Source organism: Sinocyclocheilus grahami, unplaced genomic scaffold (genome assembly GCF_001515645.1).
Source record: "Sinocyclocheilus grahami isolate Dianchi unplaced genomic scaffold, SAMN03320097.WGS_v1.1 scaffold42.1, whole genome shotgun sequence".
Lineage (NCBI taxonomy): Eukaryota > Metazoa > Chordata > Actinopteri > Cypriniformes > Cyprinidae > Sinocyclocheilus > Sinocyclocheilus grahami.
The window spans coordinates 545,955-557,912 of NW_015505221.1; the positions used below are offsets into that span (position 1 = coordinate 545,955).

The following is an 11,958-nucleotide window of genomic DNA, read 5'->3' on the forward strand; positions in this document are numbered from 1 at the left end:
ATATATATATATAAACAGTAAATTAACAGTTATTTTCTGTGACAGTAAAGAGTTCATTATTGTTCTCTCTGCAGTCTACATGATTGTGATGTAACAGATGAAGGTTGTGCTGCTCTGAGATCAAACCCCTCACACCTGAGAGAACTGGATCTGTCTCTTAATAATATAGGAGATTTAGGAAGAAAGCTTGTCTCTGTTTCTCTAGACAATCCTCACTGTAAATTGGAAATATTGAGGTATTGCATTATCTAGTCTCACACATGACTGTATTACTGTATTATTGTTATAATTATTATTTGCTTAAAGGTATCTTATTAATTAAAAAACAATAATTCTGTATACATTGGACAGAAAGCATGAAGAGTGTGTCATTGTTTTATTTACAATCAATTGCAGGCTGATTGATTGTGGTCTCACAGATAAAGATTGTGCTGATCTTGCTTTAGCTCTGAGTTCGCACCACTCATGTTTGAAACAGTTGAAATTGTCAAAATAAATTTGGAGACTCTGGAATTAAACACCTCTGTTCTAAAATGAAGAATCCTCACTCCAAACTGGAAGCACTTTGGTAAGATAATTTTCCTGTGTCTCATAACCATGTTAAGACATTCTCTAACTGTGTGAATTATTTTTGTTCTGACAAAATGAATGCAGTGAATTTGGATTAATAATTAAAATGTTAAATGACCAATTAGGTGTTGTTGTTTTTCTCCCTGCAGGCTGACTGATTGTGACATCACAGACAAGGGTTGTGAAGCGCTGGCTTCAGCTCTGACATCAAACCTCTCACATTTGAAAATATTGCATCTGTGTGACAAAAAAGTAACAAACAGGAGTGAGGCATCTCTCTGTTGCTCTGAAGAATCCTGTCTGTGAACTGGAAACACTGGGGTATGAAGAATTTTACCACATTTTGCTTGATCAACATCACAGTCAAACTGATGGTCGACTGATCCCAAACAAGCCATCCATGTACTTTCACTTTGATAAGAAGGTTCAGATTCTGTAGCTTGAAGAGTGTGTCATTGATATCACAATCAAACAGCCTGCAGAGAGAACACAGACGAAGGTTTAGCTTCTCTGTCTTCAGTCCTCACAGAGAATCCACCCTTGCCACATGTTGGTATGGATAAAAAAGTAAAAAAAATAATGTAAGTTACAAACTATTAAATAAAATAAGAATGTTTGTTTTACTTTGTTTAAACAACTACACAAACATTTAATAAATGACATGTTTATAGACCGTTAAACCAGTGTGCTGCTTTGTTTTTTCAGGTTACACAGATTCAAAGAGAACTCCGATCATGAACGGGACTCACTTAATAGTAATCCTTCTTAAATTCAGACAAATATACTTTTTGAGTCGTGTGACTCATCGCACTAAATGCATTATTTACATTAAATGGTACATTAATATAAAAAGTGATATAAAACGTGTGTATATATATATATATATATACAGTATATCTTTGTTAAAACTGTAATAAATTAAAAAATGCCATTCATTCAGAATATTAAAGACACATTGTGCAAGTATAGTGAACAAAAGATTGCTAATGATTAAATGGTTGTTTATTGTTAAAGGTATAATGATTGTACAATTTATTTAAAATGTGTTTTTTTTTTTCTTTGACATCTTTCACATTTCTGCTTTAATTTAAAATGACAGAGAACTGTTTACAAATCTTTTGGAAAACCACTTACAATAAATGATTTGAAGAGAAAGCAAGACATATTGAGTAGAACAAACATATTTGTCCAATGAACAAAACCTAGGAAAGACTTGGTATGCATAGAAAATATACAAAAAACTTCCCTTCCTTCTCATAGCGAAAGTTTCCACATCCAGCACTCTCAACTTGTTTTTCAGCTCTACGGGGACAGAGTCCTTGTGAACAATACCTGCACAACAGAGACAAAAAATGTTAGATCATTTAGTTATTTTATATTATGTAATCAGAAATGTTTAAAACTATTAATTACATAGATTAATGTGAATTGTGAAAAGATTTTGGCATTATTTCAACATCCGTCAGAGGCACAGCAGTAGTTGTAAATTTGTTACATGAATTTTAGAAATCCTTGTCTCATGCTGCACTCGAGTGCAGTGGTTATATGTGAATTACATTAGCAGAGATTTGAGTAACTTTTTACCTTGAAATAAATGCCCTGGATTGATGTAATAACAGTAATATTGCATGCATGGCAATTGTCTCATTGGTTTTTATTTGATGACTTTTTTCCCCCACACAAGAAATGATGATAGACTGTAGTGTCTCTCATTTTGCTGCTTTTTCAAATTTTGTCATTGTAGTGTTTTGAAGCCCCAACTGAAATCACAAGGAAGAGTCACAATGGAGACACAATGGACTAAATGTAAAGCATGTACCAGCAGAGGGCGACATATATTTCATTAAGACAAACTCTAATAGTGATTTGTTAATCATCTGAGCAGTTATCCATCTTTACCAGTGGTGAGGCCATAAATCTGCAAATGGGTTGGACCTCTATTCTTTGTACATCTATATGTCTTGTCAACATCTCTAGAAGCTTGGCCTTTAATGTATATACCACAACTTTAAATTTTGAGAACAATATTTGCACTGAAATTTCTGATCTAGAAATTTACCCATTAAAGAAAAATCTTTGGGAAGAAGAATTTCAGTGTCATTATGAATCAATATAATTAATGTAGTTCCTCAGGTTAGTGTGATAAATATTGATTATTACAATAAACGGAATATGCTGTATACAAAAAGCTTACAAATAATGCTCCCAGTATCACACTATCTATCACGGCGGCTGTCAATCATTTCAGTTCAGCTAGAACTGAATCAAAATAGAAACAATTGAAGCAGTGGAAGTAGATTGAAATAGAATGTTGTATTCAACACATTTTACGATTAATCGCGGCAGCCATTATTGACTTTTTCCCACCATTTAATTGTGCAGCCCCTCAAGAACTAACATAAACTAACATTAGAATTAACATAAACAGCTTGGTGTTCTAAGTACATACTCACATACATAGGTATATATACACGTAGATGCCTCATTAGCGACTGTTTCTATGGGCCACTATACGTAAGCCGTCCGGCATATTGTAACGGTCAACTTGACGTCATTCACCATAGTAATCACTGAATATTCGAAAGATGCCACAATGGACCTTTTTCAAAATTCTGGGTTTGTCAGCAGCGGAAGTCATCATCGTTGGGTTAACTTGAAGAGCAGTGAATGGGAGAGTACCACAAATAAAAATGTTTCATTCCCATTTGCTCAAATAGCAAAAGAAGAACTCCACGATAGTGTTTTCATGACTTTCAATAAAAGAAAAAAAATTGAGAGAGACTGATAACGGCTGTCAGAAGAGAGAACGATGTCAAGTTTACTATCCCTCCCATAGACGTTGCATTTGAAACACCCTCGCATTAGCGTTGAAAAATAATAAATAAAAGAAAAAAAATTGAGAGAGACTGATAACGGCTGTCAGAAGAGAGAACGATGTCAAGTTTACTATCCCTCCCATAGACGTTGCATTTGAAACACCCTCGCATTAGCGTTAACTGTTTTTTTGTAATTTGATGCAAAGGTGATATAATACAAAGAATAGTGTTATGAATGTAGAAATTTGTTTTTTAAAATACAAATATGAAAAACTTTCGAGGATTTAAACGTTAAACCGTTAAACGTGTCATCACAGTTTTGTGAAAAGGGTCCATCTTGCACAGAATGGCTCAAGGGCTCTATGAGAACCTACAGTATGGTGAATGACGTCAAATTGACCGTTCCAAGATGGCAGCCGCATCTACGTGCCTGGAGCCGTCGAATGGGGCATCTATACATATCTATGCTCACATATCGCTGCTCTGATTTTCTCTAAAAGAGCTAATGATTTTAGGTCTAAAATGGCGGAGAAAAGTTCAGCAGGAAACACTATCCTGGGTAAGAAGGATTTTGACTTGAAGACTTTGCATTGTGTGGGGAAATACAGTGAAATAGTTGGCACAAAGATCACTGTGGTTGATACTCCAGGCTGGTGGTGAAAATCGGTTAAGGCTAGAAGGGATACTACAAAAACTACTGGGCATTCGCACATCAATATAGCGTAATTTTTCTCACACTGTACAACAATATACTATTTTTTTTTTGCATTATTGTAAGGGGTAGGATTAGAGTTGGGGTAGGTATATGTATACGTTAATAAAACACAATCTAATAAGTAGAAAATTAAATTTATGGTAACACTTTATTTCGATAGTCCACTTTAGACATTCTATTAACAGTAAGTAACTTTGCAACTACATGTCAACTAGCAGTTAGTAGAGTATTAGTAGACTCTCTGCTTAATATCTTCTAACACTTTCTTTGTCAACTTATTCTACTAACCCTAAACCTACCCTAGCGGTCTACTCTGAGAGTTAGTAGACATGTAGTTGCAAATTAATTAGAATTAGTTGACACGTAGTTGACATGTAATTACAAAGTTACTTATAGTTAATAGAATGTCTAAAGTGGACTATCGAAATAAAGTGTAACCCAATTTATTGTTAGCTTCCAGTTTTTGCTGTATCCCTTCTAGCCACAACCGTGAAAATCACGCTTTCACTCTTAAAGGAACAATATGTACATTTTCACTGCTAGAGGTTGCATTTTTAAAACAATAACAAAGGCGAAGCTTGATGATGCTATGAAGGAGAGTGGAATGATGGGAGATGTCATTTTCACCATCCAGAGATGTCCAAATCATGTTCACGGATGTAATGAATACATTTTTTTTATAACCTGTACCTTCCAAAGTTATTCAAACAGCGAATAAATTATATAGAGAAAGCGAGCAAAGAACATTTAACGTTACATTGTCAAAGAACAGGCCTGACTTTAGTCTAGCGCGAGTTTAAGCACTCTCAAAAAACTCCCCTTATAATCAGTAAAGTTGTCTATACACTGTTCGATGAATGATTCTCCTACTTACATCATACATACATCTACACTTTGTTGTTTATGATGAGAGAATACACTCAGCGAGGCGTGGACTGAACAAATCTCTGTGTTTCGGCGATGACTAATCTAAACACCTCTGATTGGCCGCGGCGTTCAAAAACTCAACAGACTCGTGTGTGTGATCGGTTATAACACGATTGTTACGGTGGCCGAGAAGTGCAAAGCAAATCACAATTCTGAAAACAAAATAACAAATTACAAATGCAAATGCAAGTCTAAAAAACAAAATAACAATTCAGAAAGCACAACAACAATTCAGAAAACATTATAACAAGTCAGAAAACACAATGACAAATTCGAAAACAAAATAACAAGCCAGCAAGCACAACGACAAGTCCGAAAACAAATTAACAAGTCAAAAAACCCAACGACAAATCAGACAAACCGGAAGAGGTAGGTATAGTTTGAGACAGCGCCATTGGTTTGGGATTACTCACCGCTGACTGGACGAGACATCTGTCAATCAACGTATACAGGGAAGAACCAACTACTTTGTTTGGCCTTCCAAAAGAGGACACAACTAGAAATCAGTGGTTAAGTTGTATTTACAACACTGTTCCAGAACACTTCAACAAATATTCAGATGTGTGCAGCGCATTTTATGGAGGACTGTTTCCCGATCCTGAGGCAGGGTGTAGTTAGTAGTATTTGTATTAATTGATTCTTTGTTGAAATTCTTTGAGCTGAAACCTGCATAGAAATGACATATCACCATAACAGATGAATACTGAAGACTGTAATTCACAGGTTACCATAGGTTAATTGGCCTCCAAAGTAGTTTAGGACACAGTCTGGCTTTGCCAAGGAAACAAAAGCTAGCCTGGAGTACATGAGTGGAGAGTGGAGCGGAGCCACAAATATTTCCCCCTCCTGCTCAAGGCGTTCCTGTGATCATTCGGCATTTGATCCACTCCGGGTTTTCAATGGTGCTGCCTGAAACTGGTCTGTCCTGTCCTTGTTTATGCTCCTGATCCAGGGAGATGAGGGTGAGTGATGATGTGACAACTGTCATGCATATGTATGTATAGAAACGAAGAGACATAAATGTTAGAAATTGCCTGAGAACATCTTACGTGTGGGGTTGTTGCCATCAGACTGGTGAAAATATCTGTTTTTCAATAAACCAAGGTAAAGATTGAAGTTATATGTTCCTATAAAGATAATGATCTTATAAAACAGAGGAGCTAACATGAGTATCAACAAATTTGTGAATGTTATAGTCTTAATGTTACTGAGTTCTTCTTACAAGAATTACTCTTGTAAATGTGCTTTTTTCACATTTTTATTAGCTTGATAATAAACATTCGGCATCTTTTATATCTAAGTATTTTGAATATAATTTTCATCTGTTGTTTCCTTAACTTACAAAAAGCAAAAGCAAGTTGGTTCAGCCAGACTAGTAACATTATTAACAATAAAGTAGGTATGAATTGAATGTGGGTTTTATGTACTGAAATAAGAATGATTTTTGACAAATATTTTTGCTTGGTTTTTATTTTACTTTCAGATGTGAAATTGGAATTTAAAAGTAATCTCGCTATTAGTTCACCCGTCTAAAAAGAACTAGTTGGGCTACATGTTTTACCTTGTACTCTGACAAAAACAACTGTTGTTTTGAGAGATAACTAGTTTGCTTAAAACAAAAAGTAATCAAGTAAACAAAAAGTATGTGACTACTGACCAGTATATTGCATTACATTTATTTGTAGGTTTTTATATTGTATAGGCTGGTAGTCTATCGAATGAATTAGGTTTCTGGCCATATTTTGATCATGTGGTTCACTTGCTACTATGACTGTTATTTGGTGTATTTGCAGAATAATTTTAGTGGTAATAAGTTCTGAAAATGTGACCGATTGCACCACTAATACTGAGGCCCACCGGTAAGTGTTTATATATATTTTAAAAAAGTATTATTAGTGCAAGTGATGCTTAACATTCTGGCACTCAATCAATCAATCAATCAATCAATACAAGAAAGAAAGAAAGAAGAAGAAGCTTGGCTTATTGCATGCAGGGTGGCAACTAACCCACAATTAATACATTGTAGTGCCAAAATACGTTTCTTGCTTCATGTAATATTCAAAAAAGTCTTTAGTCTGGTAGCTTAATATAATGTAACCACCATTTCTATTTCCCTGAAGTACAATCCAGAAGGGGAGATTTAGATTTAACACAACCCGGTCATTAGGAGTAATCTTTCAATGGATCAACTCAAGCTTAAAAAGCCCAGGTAAATGATTATCGAACTCCTTTTTAGCTAATTTAAAAGACTTTGTCTTTAGTATTATATGTAATAAAATTAAAGCCAACATGTTTTGTATCTCACAATTGCGCATTCATTTATCTCTCACAATTGCACCTAGTTAATTGTGTAGCAATTGGTTCTGACAGGAAGCTCCACTGAATTAATGTTGTAATGTCTCTGTTTCACTGCAGCTCAGAGCAACAAGGGAGATCAGCATCTCGGTGTCCCAGCCGTGAGTGCATGAAGAGTGATTGGTCAATGGATCGTTTATGGGAATTAAAAGAATCGAGGTAAAAGATTGATTTCTCTTTATCACTTTCCAGTTTTTGGTTTCATGTTTCATGTAACATCATATAAAACAAGATTTTTTTTTTTTAAGTTATATCTTACATTTGAGACTATTTCATAGTTGTGACTATTAAATTCACTTAAAGGGATAGTTCACCCAAAAATGAAAATTAGCTCATGATTTACTCATCCTCAGGGCATCCTAGGCATATCTGACATTCCTCTTTCAGATGAACACAATCGCAGTTATATTTAAAATTGTCCTGGCTCTTCCAAGCTGTATAATGGCAGTGAATAGTGCTCCTGTTTTTGAAGCCTAAAAAACTGCATCCATCTATCATAAAACTACTCCACACGGCTCCGGGGTGTTAATAAAGGCCTTCTGAAGTGAAACGATGCATTAGTGTAAGAAAAATATAGATTTTTTTACATTTATAAACTGGAATCTCCAGCTTCTGGTCTCTCAAGCAGGTGCGTTCACGACAAGGCGTTCGAGCGTATGACGTAGGCGTAGCAGAAGGCACAACGCAAGCTTCGGGGAGAGAGTGACGAACACGGAATCACAGAGGAGAAAGCAAAACAAAACACCTGTCACGAACTAGTACTACAAAACCAGCCATATTTGTTTAAACTGGAGTATATCGACCAGGAACTCCGTGAGATGGAGGAGGCTGTAGCGGCGCTGGCACAAAATACAGATGTAGTTCACGTGGTTTCCCTGTGCTGTATACAACTTGGTTCCCTTTCGATACTTCACTCGTACTGCGTCTTGCTTAAGACACTGTAGCGTCTCGACCGGGAAAAAAGCCTTTTTTCTCCTGAACTGAAACCTGTTTCATTCACGCAGTGAAACTGCACGGCCATTGGTTCGTGCAGAGCTTAAAAAACGAACCAATGGCTCGGCAGTGGAGGATTCTCAGATTTTCTCCTTCAGCAACGACTCTACATCTCAAGTTGATCCGAAGCCGCTCACCGTTTGACACGCCTTCGCAGCTGAAATCGGGACCTCTCAGCTTGGCTGACCTGCTTCTCCGCCAGTCCAGCGACGCAGCAGTTCCGGTCCGGTTCCCCTGCCGCCATCCGGCGGCTTCTAAAAGAGCCTCTAAAAAGAGCATCGGTGTTGTTGCAAATACCGTGCCGTTATTGCGGTTTGTGCGGGTCGCTCCTGCACGCCGATGACGGCCACACGGAGTGCGTTTCCTGCTTGGGGAAATCTCATGCGGAAGCTGCGCTCACGGGAGCTAATTGCTCTCATTGTGAGAGCTTCAGTCTCGCCTCTGTCCGCTCATGGATCGCTTTCTTTTTAGAGAGCGACTCCGCCTGTTACCTGTTACAGCGGGGCAAAGGGGTCGAGCGATCGGCTACGAGCGAGCTCACGCCGGGCCAGATCCCACGTGCCTCGCTCTCGCCGCAGAGAGAGTATTCCCCCGTCCTTTTATCCCGGTCTGATCAGCGTCCCTGTGATCGCTGGTGCGAGCGACCTGATCTCATTCGGGGGAAGTGAGGACGAGCTACTCGATGACAGCATGACATTAGCAGCGTCGGATGCAGAAGAGCTGTTGGGCTCGGAGAATGACCCCACCCCCTCGCCATCATCTGCGCACAGCGCCACCAAAGACGGGACGGATACCGAGCTTCTCCGTATCCTCTCCAAGGTGGTCGAAGAGCTGGGTTTAGAGTGGGCCCCGCCAGAGGAGCCCTCTCGCAGCCGTCTGGATGAATGGTTCCTGCCGGGGCGCTGCCAGGCCCCTCGTCAGCGTACTTCTCCATTTTTCCCGGAGGTCCATGACGAGCTCATCAGATCGTGGCGCACTCGTCGCTTCAGTCGAAGTAAACCTGAGAATCCTGTGGCGAGCGCCCGCTTATATAGCCAGATGCCCCGCCCATTCTGGCGGGCTTTGGCGGGCTTTGTCGCCATTGGTTCATTTTTTAAGTTCTGCACGAACCAATGGCCGTGCAGTTTCACTGCGTGAATGAAATAGGCTTCAGTTCAGGAGAAAAAAGGCTTTTATCCCATATGCGTCTTAAGCAAGACGCAGTACTCGTTCCCGTATCTCAGGGAACCGAGGTTACATTAGTAACCAAGTACGTTCTCGCGAGACTACACTCTTCTCCCCGGAGCTTACTCTCACGAGACTACACTCTTCTCCCCGGAGCTTCCTCTCACGAGACTACACTCTTCTCCCTGGAGCTTACTCTCACAAGACTATACTCTTCTCTGTGGAGCTTCCTCTCATGAGACTACACTCTTCTCCCCGGAGCTTACTCTCACAAGACTACTGTTACATCCCGGCTCAAGGAAGCAACAAAATACAAAAGGTTCTGAGTCCAAGAATCAGATATTTGTTAATTTAGGGGTTCAAAAAGAAGAAAAGTAAACAATAATAAAGAATCACATAATTAACAGAATTAAACAAAAATGTACAAAATGGCAAAAGGTCCAGCCAAGCTCAAATGCAGGATTGTCTTCACAAAGGATCCAGGTCTCTTAAATATCCAGTTTGTGATTGATAACAGGTGGATCCAATTAACCTGTAAAAAATAGAAAAGGAACAACAACAAACCAAAACAAAACCCGTAACACTACACTCTTCTTCCTGGAGTTTACTCTCGCGAGACTACACTCTTCTCCCCGGAGTTTACGTTGGTCCTTCCGGTATGCCTATGTCATACGCTAGCTTGGAAGAGCCAGGACAATTTAAATATAACTGCGATTGTGTTCATCTGAAAGAGGAATGTCAGATACGCCTAGGATGACATGCAGGTGAGTAAATCATGGGCTAATTTTCATTTTTGAGTGAACTATCCCTTTAATTAATGTTGTAATGTCTCTGCTTCACTGCAGCTCAGAGCAGCAAGGGAGATCTTCTCTATGTCTCAGCCATGAGTCCATGAGAAGTGGTCAGTCAATGGGTCATCCAGAGGAATTAAAAGAATACAGGTAAAAGATTTATATACAGTGGAGATCAAAATTTGAGAACAACCTACAATTTCCTAAATTTCAAGGTCACTGCTTAGTCCTATTTGAAGTTATCCTAAAAGGAATAGAAGGGTAGTTTTTAAAAGAGCAGGTCATATGGAATTTTAAAGTGTCCTAATATTGTGTTGGAGTCCCCTACAACAGGTTTAAATGCATCCAAGATCAGAAAACATTGTAATTTTCTCAGAATATACATTTAATATTAGAGTCATTTGCCAATGATTTCCAAATGATTCGTTCCAAGCAAGCTCGGAGCAAACCCCTTCCTTCCATAAGCCTACTCTGCTCTGATTGGTCAGCTGGCCAGGCCTGCTGTAATTGGCACAGAGAGGAGTCCTTGAGCAAGTTAGCGTGCGCTACCATTGACAAAGCACCTTTGCATAAAACAATAATATAGTGCTCCAATCCGTTCTTATAATAATGACCAGGGATTGAAATTAACTTTTTCACTCACCAGCCAATTTGGCTACTAAATTTTTAAGTTACTGGCCATTCATAACTTCTACTAGCCAAAAAAAGACAGAAATTAACCAACAGTTTGAGACGGTCTACACTGGGCGTGACAAAACAACCATTGCAAATCATTTTGTCAGTACTAGGGGTGTGCGATATTGACAAAAAAATAATATCTCAATATTTTCTGTGATTTTATCGATAAAGATAATTAGATGATATTTTGCTGAGTGTGTTATTGTACTGATATCTTAAGGACTACCGTGGACAGCTGACTCCTAAAGTTTTTGATATTCTTCATATTCTGTGTGGTCAGTTCACAGCAGTCATAGAAATGAATCTTTTCCAATAAGTTTAAATATATTTTTTACTTTTATGGGCATTCTAAACTTTATAAAGCCATTTTTTCTAAAAGTGTGCATCATCTTTTGAGTCAAATTCTTACATTCAATCAGTCAATTATAATAATAATACATTTAGGCTGTTACTAAACAAATTAAATCAGTAAACTGCGATTGTGTTCATCTGAAAGAGGAATGTCAGATACGCCTAGGATGACATGCAGGTGAGTAAATCATGGGCTAATTTTCATTTTTGAGTGAACTATCCCTTTAATTAATGTTGTAATGTCTCTGCTTCACTGCAGCTCAGAGCAGCAAGGGAGATCTTCTCTATGTCTCAGCCATGAGTCCATGAGAAGTGGTCAGTCAATGGGTCATCCAGAGGAATTAAAAGAATACAGGTAAAAGATTTATATACAGTGGAGATCAAAATTTGAGAACAACCTACAATTTCCTAAATTTCAAGGTCACTGCTTAGTCCTATTTGAAGTTATCCTAAAAGGAATAGAAGGGTAGTTTTTAAAAGAGCAGGTCATATGGAATTTTAAAGTGTCCTAATATTGTGTTGGAGTCCCCTACAACAGGTTTAAATGCATCCAAGATCAGAAAACATTGTAATTTTCTCAGAATATACATTTAATATT

General features: G+C 38.2%; 1 pseudogene; it reads left to right on the top strand.

Moving 5' to 3' along the window:
* LOC107582261 (NACHT, LRR and PYD domains-containing protein 3-like) overlaps positions 1-10,435 on the top strand; it is a 21,110-nt pseudogene extending 10,675 nt beyond the window's left edge.
* The last annotated feature ends 1,523 nt before the right edge of the window (positions 10,436-11,958 follow it).